Raw genomic sequence first — 12,096 nt, forward strand, 5'->3', positions numbered from 1 at the left:
AACCTCCTACGTTCCGTTCCAACCAAAGATAATGAAATTCCCACCCAGTCAACTAAGGCAAACAAATGCAAATCAAGCAGTAAAAACCGGGAGAAAACCCGACACCAAAGATATGCAAAACAACACGTGAACAACGACACCCAAACGACTGTTCCCAGAAAAACAGAATTCGACACATACAACAACGTACGTTACCGCATTTTCCACCCAAACCTGCCATATCTCAGCCATCCTGAAGTTTTCTCCCCACTATGTGGGACTCGTCCGTCCTTTCGCTACGTGGAGATGGTCTGCCCAAGGTCTGCCGGAGCTTCTGGTTCCATCGCCCCGCCGTTACTTACTGCACAGCTGAACCTCAGAAATTGTCTTCCTCCGTCAAACTGGAGTCTATGCTGCCTCCCTGTGTGCTTATCGACAAAATACCCAGTCAACTAAAAGCAAACAAATGCAAATCAAGCACGTGCAAACCAGGCGAAAGCTCGACACCAAAGATATGCAAAACAACACGTGAACAAAACGGCACACAAACCATTGTTCCCAGAAAAGCAGAATTCGACAAATACCACAACGTATGTTACTGCATTTTCCACCCAAACCTGCCGTATATCCACCGTCCTGAAATTTGACCCCACTAGGTAGAACACTAGGACTCTTCCGTCCTTTCCATGCGTGGAGAGGGTCTGCCCAAGGTCCGCCGGAGCTTCTGGATCCCTCGCCCCGCCGTTACTTGCTTCACAGCCGAACCTCCGAAGTTGTCTTCCTCCCACTGGTAATCCGGAGTCTAGGCTGCAACACTGCGTGCTCCTCGGGCACAAAACCCGCCCGGCGGCGAGAAACGTGGTCGTGAAACCGCAAGCGGCGGAGACCTGGTCGTCCATCGCCAGGCGACCTCGGCGTTGCGGATGAATCCAACAAGAGGCAGTAGGGTGATCATCCCTTGTACTTATATGGTTGTGAGAATCATGTGATTCAGGATCAACCAATGAGCGCACAGTGAAGATATGTATGGAATCGTAATTAACCCTTTAGACTGCCAGTGTCTGTTTTCTGTAAAAAAATCATCATACATGGACATAAACTGGAAAATGCTGTTGCTGTTCAATCTTTAACTATCCAAAACTAGCAACATTGATCATAATGAGTAAAGTCAGATCCAAGTCTGCCTTCTAGCACACAAATTCCTGATGGCCTTACAAAAACTGAGAAACAATAAGAATATTAACTTGGAATGGCCTTACATTGTAGGTATTCCATGTCTGTATCATTAATCACCATTTATATACTAGTCCCATTAAAGTTTTCCTCCTAGCTCTCTGTTTCAATGTTGGCTTTTTCCCAAACTGCTTTAAAAATCTCAGAAAACCAACAGATAAATACTACTAGATAAAAATCTGAGACCAAGACAAGTTCAAGTGGCCTTCTGTACCCCGAATCTGCGGCATTGATCCCCATTCTAATGTTGCTGACACGGTATCACAGGCGAGGCGACGGTGCAATATAACGGCTGGGTGAGCGTTATGAGAGCAGATGGAAGCATTACATGGGAAAGTGATTATCATTTCTGGATAAACCAGCCGTGGGATATGGGGGAGGATCCCTGGGGGGGTAGAACACATGATGGATGACTTGTGTATCAGAATGTATGAACTTTTGCATCTTCATGGGACAATAAAGGAAAGCTGAAAGTCATTCAAAAATCCAAGATGTTCCTAAGCACGACCCCTGGACTGCAATGTATGTCTTACAAGGCCCAAGTAGCAAAGGAACGCTGAGAGTCAGATACATGCAGCTTCCAATGGCAGGTAAGTCAGATGATGGATCGGACTTGTGTATCAGAATGTATGAACTTTTGCATCTTTATGAGGCAATAAAGGAGAAAGTCCTTAGAAAATCCAAGACATTCTCAAGCACTAAACCCGGACCATATCTTGCAAGACAGAAGAAATAGAAAGAGTCTTGAGAGATACATTTATGCTCGTTTTGATAGCAGGTAAAATGGATGATGTAGGGTATAAACATGTAGAAAGGAAACAGGTATTCCTCTATACATGCATACATGAATATAATTATATCAAAGCTCACGATCATGATGTAGTGTGTAGTATTCCTCTCAAAAGAACGAAAGCGTATTTCTTAAAGCACTAAAACCTAGGAGTAGATAATACAAGCATGATACAAATGAAGATACAGGGTATTCTATAAGGAATGTCTGAACTCTTGATTCATTTCCATCCTCAAGGATCAACTAAGCTCCTTAGAAATTCCAGACATTCCAAAGCACGAACCCTCTACTGTGTCAAGAGATATCGGCAGCAGAAACATTATGCAGAGTCTCACTTATATGCAGTTCCCAACATGCTGGTTGAATTATTCAACAGTGTAGACTGTATCTCTGTATCGCCTTTTCTCTTTCATATCAGAATACAAAATTTACTCTGACATATCGGATTACAAATGTATTCACCAACAATGGACAACGACAGTAAAAATGTGTTATTCGACTCGAGAGCTTACTAGGCACCATAACAAAGCCTGACTTACTGACCCTTCCTCAAGCTAAGGATGTCATAAAAATAAAAGGATCCACACAAGGGTGTGCTTCCTGTTTACAAGCCGATAGGAACTAATCCCTGTGGCCCTGCTACTCAGCTATTGATGATGCCTATAAACTATAAAACCCCCCCACAAAGATGCACCTTTGCGTTGAGACGTTACCTCGAACTCTAAGACTCTGAGTCGTAAATAAGTGAGAGAGAAATACGTTACTTCTTCTGTGGCACTGCTACTCAACTATTGCTATAAAAATGCCCCACAAAGATACGGCACATCCACCTTTGCGTTGAGCCGTTACCTCCAACACTAAGACACCTGCGTAAATAACTTAAAAGAGATATAGAATAGAGAGTGTTCCTTCTTCTGTGGCACTGCTAGTCTAATATTGATGCTGCCTATAAACTAGAGTGTGTATAAAATTCCCCCACATAGATATGGCACATCCAGCTCTAAGACACCGTCGTAAATAAGTGAAGAGAGAGAGAGAGACGTCACTTCTTCTGTGGCACTGCTAGTCAACTACTGATGCTGCCTATAAACTATAAAATGATCTACCTCTGCGTTGAGATATTACCTACAACTCTCAGTCGTAAATAAGTGAAGAGAGAGAGAGAGATTACTTCTTCCGTGTCGGGTGTGCTGCCTGTCGTCCGTGCGTCCGCCGGGAGCGCTTGGTACGAGAAGAGCCAGGGGACCCATCCCTGCGCGGCCAGCCTCGCCCGTCGGAGCCCCCCCACCGCCGCACCCAGCGCCCGTCTCCAGGCCATGGAGTCACGACACCCGACACCACACTGCCATGTTCCCAGCCCTCACAACACATGCAAATTGGCTGCTCAGCATGCGCGGCTCCCCAGCTCCCGTGTCTTAGTGCACCAGAGGAAATCTAATTTGGATGAGCAGGAGACTGCACGGCTGCTGATAGACTCCCTCAGCAGCTACGATAGCCCGGTGTTCCTTTCAAATGCACATCTCATACACACACTGCATAACTATGAATACACAATCTTACACGAGCATCAGCTGAATAATCATATCTAATTGGTGTGGCTAACAGAAGAGATATGTGCCAAACATCGCTACAGATGTCAGCAGACATGGAACCCAAGATTAACATCTCTCCAACACCATTATCTGCAACGGACATCCGTCATTGTTTACGTCTGATTCGTCTGTCAATCATTGCCTAACAAAAAAAAGGAGCAAACGGAGAGAGACCTCTGATGGACACTTCCAAAGTTGGGAGAGTCGGATCAGAAGTGTACAATACCTGGACAAACGGCACTTCCACGTACATCATGGTGAGGCTGTCCGCTATGCGAGCGTCAGAGCGTTGGACTGAGCGGTAACCGGGAGTTACGCGAGCATCAGAGCGTTGGACTGAGCGGTAACCGGCAGCTCCTGATCCATAAAAGGCAGCACGTTGTGCAGCTAAGCCGGCTCAGCCCATGGCAACAGGGGGGGGACGGAGACGCAGCACGTTCAATATTTAATTACCGGCGCCTCTGCCAACTGCTCCAGTCTGGGGGGAGCGTGCGATTACAACGCTGAGGGCTCTGTCATGTGTTGCCATGGCAACGGGAAGGGCTTTTAGGCTGATTCATAAGTGTACTGTTTAATTCTTGTGTGTGGAGTGGTATGGGCGGGGCTTTTGTGACAACAGCGCCACTCACGAAAGGTTCAAACAAACAAATTGACAGAAGTTGTAGAATGGTAGGTATGGGGCCCCTATCATCTATCGAGCATGAGTAATCTGTGCTCTTCTGCTGTAAGCAAAGTGTCATCTCCAGAAAATAACACATTCAGGTGAAAACTGACTGACATCTTCATGAAGTGCGTGTGAAAAATTCATTTGAAAACTACACTGAAAAATCTAAATAGTCTTAACATAAACTGCCATTAAAACATATTAAGTGTAAGCATACCTGTCCTTGTTGCTGAATACTCAGTTATTGTTCTTTTATCTATGTATTGTTTTGGCTGTTCAGCACGCACAGCCAGGGCTGCCAAACTAGCCTGTGGCTATTACAAAATTATCTCTAAAACAATAAAAAAATGTATTCGAAAACTACAATCATGTTAAATCTCAATAGTCTCAAGATAAACTGTCATCACCACGTATGTGTAAGCATACCTGTCCCTGGTGCTGAATACTAGTTATTGGCCATCTCTAAACAATAAAAAAATGTATTTGAAAACTACACTGCAAAATCTCATTTGTCTCAACATAAAGTGCCATTGGTCATTACTACATACGTGTGAGCATACCTGTCCTTGGTACGGAATACTCAGTTATTGCTCATCTCTAAAACAATCAATACTGACAGACATTTGGCAATAGCATGAGAGGATCCATCATCTCAAAGCTTATGTTACGACAGCGTCACTCAAGTCAGACTGGGTCAAAAGAGCTTCAAGTTTCAAGTTACACAGGGTTGGCAGGAGTTAAGTCCACATGAATTCATTTCTATAGTTCCTGGGCATACGTGTGTCATTCAAGCTCTAGGACTTCCTTCAAGGGCATCACGAGTGTCACGGTTGTTGAAACGTGATTTAGCCTGATGAAGGCAAATTCATGAATGATTGGCTTTCTCCCGTCATGCTATGTGCTCCTCAGCTCTACACCTGCTAACCTTGATGATGACAATAACAATGGAATAATGTACATTGTCATAACCTAGGGCTGAAATGCAATGATACCTGTTTCTGGTCCTTAGAAGCATTACATTCTTTTTGGTGCTTTTGGAGTTAGGAATTTATGGGAGGCTATCTTCTGTCTGTTTTTGTATTGTATTATTGACTGAAATAGATAAAACAAAAGTAGTCTAAAAAAAATGCTGACAAAAAAATGAATAAAGGCTCGTGTCACTGGGGAACAATGCCACACACTTAAATTGCTAGTTACAACTAAAAGGCAATGGCAGACAATCGCTTGCAAGGTGTTTATTTTTTTTTAAGGAGGGTAACACAGTACCAGGAGGTTAACCCTAAGCCTGCTAAGGTAACTGTTTGGTACCAGACATGTTTTGGTTATGTAGTGAGACAGGAAGGTTAGGGTTAAACCATACTTAAGCCTGACGGAGGACTTTTCACCCCCCTGAATAACTGACCCTGGCATTCCCACATTTTACTGCGCAGAGATTTACTCCCGGCCTCCACAGCAGCATTACTTTTACAGCCCCCCTGATGGCCGCGGACGGGGGAAATTCTGGCACCTTCGCTGTGCAATTGATTTCCGATAGGAGACAAAGCAGCTGATGGCTGCAACAGAACATGTACCACTTTATTCTTGAAATAGTTGAACTGTAATTTCCAACACCAAAATTGGACTCACCCAAATTTTCGACTGTACAGCATCAGTCTTTGTACTTTCCCAGAACTATCGTAAAGTGGAATTTGTTATCACCAAGTACAGTATGCGTAGGGGCATCTTTTCTGGATAGTTTTAAAGAACGCTTGCAGATAGATGTGCAAAAGTTAGGTGTGACGGGTCGTTCGGTGTAATATAACCAGCTGCTGCCGCGCCACGTGCCTGCGAAGCTGGTGTGTTACGCCGAACGGCGGTTATACCAGCTATATAGATACAGATACCTGGTAGGAAGGCAGCTGACTTCTTATTCCCAGTCGAAGACACTTCTGAAACAAACTTGTGGGTAACAAACACTCCATCAGGGGGTTTCTGGGAACCATAAAACATGACCCACCTTTTGGGAAAGATCACTTTGTCAGTGGAACGTGTCTCCTTTTTATTTCCTGTGTTAGATATTTTATGAAACACACTTGTGGGTAACAAACTCTCCGTCGATGTGTGGCTGTGACCTGTGGACTCCGTTACTAAAGCATTACTGGGTGACATTTTTAGGATATTATCGGGTAACTCTAAACCTATGAACAGTTACTGCTTCCTAAATAAAACAATTTCTGAATGCTGGAGTACCTAAGGGGCCCGTTTATATAGCATGAAAAGGTACTGTAGGTGAAGTAATCAATGGCAAACTTGAGAGTACAATACTGAGATCTACAATCGCACCTTCTTCTGACAGTTTCAGAATTAGGATCAGTCCCTGCTAACTTAACAAACAGGAAGCTCCCATTTAGTAAACGCATTGATAGATATACACTGTATAGTCAAGAATGTTTTATGAATTAAGACCTGCAGTGTATCTTGCATTTGCCTGCCTGCCTGCTATTCAGTACTTACAATACTAGATGTAGTGAGTTGATGGTGAGTTCCTTTCTTTGTGTTGGAAGAAAGTTTAAACTTTACAACATGGATTCTAACAACATAGATGAGCTTTCATTCAAACAATAGCCATAAGTCTGTGCACATGTTTACTGAGCTGGGCAGTCATCCTGTTCCAGTGGTCAGCACTGAGAAATCACCTCAGCACAGCAGGCAGCAAGGAGTCTTCCAGATGACGTTTGCTCCTTCAAGGCAGGAGTACAGGAAATGGATCATTCAACTCTGGAAATAAGACATTAGGACCCTTCAAAGATTCCTTGCTTCCGTTGAGTCTTGATGGAAAGTTTTCAGCTTGTAAGCTCAGCATTTGTTACTTCAAGATGAGGAAAGAAAAGCCAAGAAGCCACAGCACATCATTCAGAGCTCCTACAGTGGACAACAGAAGTCAGCTCTTCCCTCAAACTATCGTAGAGTGGAACTCTTTTCCACCATGTACTGCAAGCAGGCTTTTAGCCAGGCATGCGTCAAGGCGTCATCTGGACACGCTTTTCTTAAGATAACAAAAAATTTGATGCACTGGACGCCCTTACACTGGGGAGAAAATCCTCTGGCAAGCATGATATTCAGTATTTTTGCCTCTTAGGATGCTTAGACTGCACTATGTTAATTTAAAATCATCAAAAACTACACCATGGAAGGTGGATGCCCCTGGACCCCCCCCCCCCCTACAATAGTCACTTACTGCGACTCACCAATAAATTTGGACTCCCTATGGTAAAATCCAAGCTAAAAGCCTGACTGCAAGAGCACCCTTGGATAGTTTTAAATGCACTAACTTACACACAGCTAGATGTGTAAAGAATATAGGTGTGGCAGACAGTCAGTCTTTTAGTGTAGCATAACCAGCTGTTGCCGTGTCTTGTGCCTGCGAAGCTGGTGTGTTGCACCAAAGGGTGGTTATATCAGCTATGTACTAGACAGATAACAGAAGTTTTAAGAAGTAGTTTCTTTTGGGCACTTTGCAAGATAAAGGAAGGAGGGCACTCTAAGGATCTATCCAGAGCAGCCTTTATAACCAAGGCAAATGTTACTTCAAAAAAGACAAAAGGAACTGCACAATAACAATATTACACAAGTACACACATCAGGTATTGCTGACATGATGGACCAAGAAATCTTAAACAGTACCAAGATCGATTCAAGGAAGTGGTGAAGAGAACAGACCATAACCTCAGCATACGTCACTTCCAGAGATAAAAGTTGAACTTCCCGCACACCATAATACATCAGGCTCAGTATTACTGCTATAATGGACTTCAGTAGTCCCAACAGGTCCCTTGGTTGGAGCACTTGCAGGGAAACAAGGAGTGCGTAATGCAGCATGTGACATTAGCATGCTTCGCTCCCAGCGATAAAAGGACTTTCAACATAATAGTAATACGTCAGGAACCATGGTATAGCTTCTATAATGGACATCAGCACAGAAGTCTCACCAAGTACCTAGATTTAGGCAAGTCCAGATCTAGAGAAGGGCAGTAGTCATGTGTATCACCAGCATATGTCACTTCCAGCGAGGACAGAAGTTCTAACAAGTACCTTGGTTTAAGTATGCAGGACAAGAAGAAAAGCACAATACAGCATTATGTTACATCAAAATGCTTCATTCCAGCAATAGAGGAACTTCCAACATAACAGTAATACATCAAGAACCAGAATTGCTCCTACAATGGACATCAGGACAGAAGTCTCACCAAGTACCCAGATTTAGGCAAGTCCAGATCTAGAGAAAGAGCACCAGTCATGTGTATCACCAGCATATGTCACTTCCAGCAATAAAAGGACTTCCAATATAACAGTAATACATCAGGAACCAGTATTGCTCCTACAATGGACATCAGGACTGAAGTCCCACCAAGTACCAAGATTTAGGCAAGTCCAGATATAACAGAATAGCACCAGTCATGAGTATCACCAGTATATGTCACTTCCAGCGATGAAAGGACTCCCGCCAAACGTACCATACGTCAGGATTAGTATTACAGCTATAATGGACACGGGAACTCCTGAAGCATCCATCTTCAGACCTCAATATCCCGCAGCAACATAAAACCCCCGGAGAAACGGCCTCATGTGACCAACATACGTCTTCTCCTGTCTCCTTATTAACGTTGAACAAGAAAGTAAGATGGACTGCAGATGGAAACGCTCATCAGATTTGTACGATGTCCTCCCTGGCTGGTCAATCAGGATAAATCTTGGTAGACTTCAGAACGATGTTACAGCTGGGATAGATCCTACTTTCCCATATCTACTGCGAGAATGATACTTACTAAGGTTATTGCATGTCTCAATGGGAACAATTTGTACTCTATCCTCCTCAACTGGTTGAATGGGATTAAATCATCGCAGACATCAGAAAGATTTTATAGCTGGGATACATCCTACTTTTCCATAACTGCTGCCAGGATGTAAGCTATTGTTTACTTTTATGGGAGGCAAATAAAGCTGTGAGAAAGGGAACTGCACCTACCTTACAACAAGTGGCATAGGACTGGATCTGAGAACCTTACAAATGTACCTTACAGCAGGGGATAGAATCTGGGAATGGTCTGATATCAGACCTTCCTGCGAGGCTAGGGTATGTTGTGAATCTTTTCTCACTACCTGAGACAAGAGAACCTTGCCTTACAGCAGGTAAGAGGATCAGGGAATGATTTGACGTCATCTCAGCGTGCCGGCTTACAAAAGCTGGTGAGTCATTCCTTACTACGAGAGACATGAGAACCTTACCTTACAGCAGGAGAGAGGATGTAGGAATGGTCCAATGTCAGCCTGCGAGCCAGGTTACAGAAACTGAGTTGAGTCACACCTGAGTTGAGTCACACCTGAGTTGAGTCACACCTGAGACATGAGAACATACCTTACAGCAGGTAAGAGGATCGGGGACTGGTGCAACGTGAGCCCTGCGAGCCAGGTTACAGAAACTGAGTTGAGTCACACCTGAGTTGAGTCACACCTGAGTTGAGTCACACCTGAGTTGAGTCACACCTGAGACATGAGAACATACCTTACAGCAGGTAAGAGGATCGGGGACTGGTGCAACGTGAGCCCTGCGAGCCAGGTTACAGAAACTGTTGAGTCACACAAGAGACATGAGAACCTTAGTTCTTACTGTACAACACACAGCAGGAGAGAGGACCTGGGAATGGTTCAATGTCATCTCAGCGTGCCAGCTTACAAAAGCTGGTGAGTCATTCCTTACTACCTGAGACATGAGAACATACCTTACGGCAGGAGATAGGATGTGGGAATGGTCCAATGTCACCCTGCGAGCCAGGTTACAGAAACTGGTGAGTCACACCAGAGACATGAGAACCTTAGTCCATACTGTACAACACACAGCAGGAGAGAGAATCAGGGACTGGTTGGACGTCAGTCCTGAGTATCAGGTTACAGAAACTGAGAAATGAGAACCTTAGTTCTTACTGTACAACACACAGCAGGAGAGAGAATCAGGGACTGGTTGGACGTCAGTCCTGAGTATCAGGTTACAGAAACTGAGAAATGAGAACCTTAGTTCTTACTGTACAACATACAGCAGGAGAGAGAATCAGGGACTGGTTGGATGTCAGTCCTGAGTATCAGGTTACAGAAACTGAGACATGAGAACCTACCCTACAGCAGGAGAGGGTATCTGAGAATGGTCTAACGTCAGTCCTGACTCCCAGGACAGGAACTGGTGAGTCATGCCTCCCCACCTGAGACAAACGTACAAACCTAATCCAATAATCAAAGTAACCTGCAGTTCCACATCCGGGATTGTCAGATCTCCTTACAGGGATTTAACCATTCGTCAGAGGGCCACAGTAATCAGATTTCTTGGTTTGATAACATGGAGAAAGCATACAAAACTTTCCAAGGTATATCTTCCAAAAGAGAAAACACTGCAAAGAAGCATACCTGTTTTTGTACGTACATGTTGAGATGTGGCTTATCTCAAAAACAATCAATGTAACCCTGCAGTTCCAACATCCGGGATTGTCAGATCCCCTTACAGGGATTAAACCATTCGTCAGCGGGCCACAGTAATCAAATTTCTTGGTCATCATCATCATGTAGATATGGAGACAACATGCAAAGCTTACCCAGGTATGTCTAACTAAACAGCCATCAATGCATCAACCAAACATACCTGCCTCTAGTTCTAAATTTTCTGTGGTGGTTCAGCTCTAAAACAGTAATTGATGTAACTTTAAAATTCCACAACCAAGATTGTCGGATCTCCTTACAGGGATTGAACCATTTGTCAGCGGGCCACAGTAATTAAATCTGTTGGTTTGATAACATCATCATGTAGATATGGAGACAACATGCAAAGCTTTCCCAGGTATGTCTAACTAAACAGCCATCAATGCATCAACCAAACATACCCGTCCCTAGTTCTAAATGTTCTGTGGTGGTTTAGCTTTAAAACAGTAATTGATGTAACTTTAAAATTCCACAACTAAGATTGTCAGATCTCCTTACAGAGATTGAACCATTTGTCAGCGGGACACAGAAATTAAACAAATTGGTTTGATAACATACAGACATGGAGAAAGCTTCCACGTTGTATCTAACAAAACAGACATCACTGCAAAGAAACATACCTGTCCCTGGCTCTATATGTTGAGTTGTGGCTTATCTCAAAAATAATCAATGTAATCTTGTAGTCCTGTGTCCGGGATTGTCGGATCTCCTTACAGGGATTAAACCATTCGTCAGTGGGCCACGGTAATTAAATCTGTTGGTTTGGAGTATCATGAAGATATGGAGAAATCATTCAGAATCAGAGGTTTCCAAGTTGCATCTACCAAAACAGCCATCACTTCATTATCCAAACATACCTGTCCCTGGTGCTGAATGTTCGGTTATGGCTTATCTCTTTAACAGTAATTGGTGTAACTTTAAAATTTCGCTACCAAGATTGTCGGATCTCCTTACAGGGATTGAACCAATTGCCAGCGGGCCACCGTAATGAAGTCTGTTGGTTTGATAACATGCAGACATGAAGAAAGCTTCTAAGTTGTATCTAACAAAACAGACATTACTGCAAAGAAGCATACCTGTCCCTGGTCCCTATCTGATTGTTGGATTGCCTTTAATGCCTTCATCAGCAGGCCACAATAATCAAATCTGTTGGTTTGATATCATGCAGACAAAGAAAAAGATTCCAAGCTTTCTCAGTCATATCAACTGATGCAGCCATCACTGCATCAACCAAACATACCTGTCCCTGGTGCTGAATGTTCAGTTATGGCTCACAATATACATCCGCTGGCCGCACCAATCAAATCTCTTGGTTTCACAAGATGTACATTTGT

At 43.6% G+C, this 12,096-nt stretch overlaps 1 protein-coding gene and 1 long non-coding RNA gene across 2 annotated transcripts in view; both read right to left on the minus strand.

Annotated features, from left to right (window-relative positions):
• Positions 1 to 993, minus strand: part of LOC118418944 — a 6,105-nt gene extending 5,112 nt beyond the window's left edge. Inside the window, exon 1 of the long non-coding RNA XR_004831564.1 lies at positions 890 to 993. This is a non-coding gene — a long non-coding RNA (uncharacterized LOC118418944). The remainder of the gene's footprint in view (positions 1 to 889) is intronic.
• Positions 1 to 12,096, minus strand: part of LOC118418943 (amyloid-beta A4 precursor protein-binding family B member 2-like) — a gene marked incomplete in the record, with an annotated part of 144,057 nt that overhangs the window by 30,813 nt on the left and 101,148 nt on the right.

This window comes from Branchiostoma floridae, chromosome 7 (genome assembly GCF_000003815.2).
Source record: "Branchiostoma floridae strain S238N-H82 chromosome 7, Bfl_VNyyK, whole genome shotgun sequence".
Lineage (NCBI taxonomy): Eukaryota > Metazoa > Chordata > Leptocardii > Amphioxiformes > Branchiostomatidae > Branchiostoma > Branchiostoma floridae.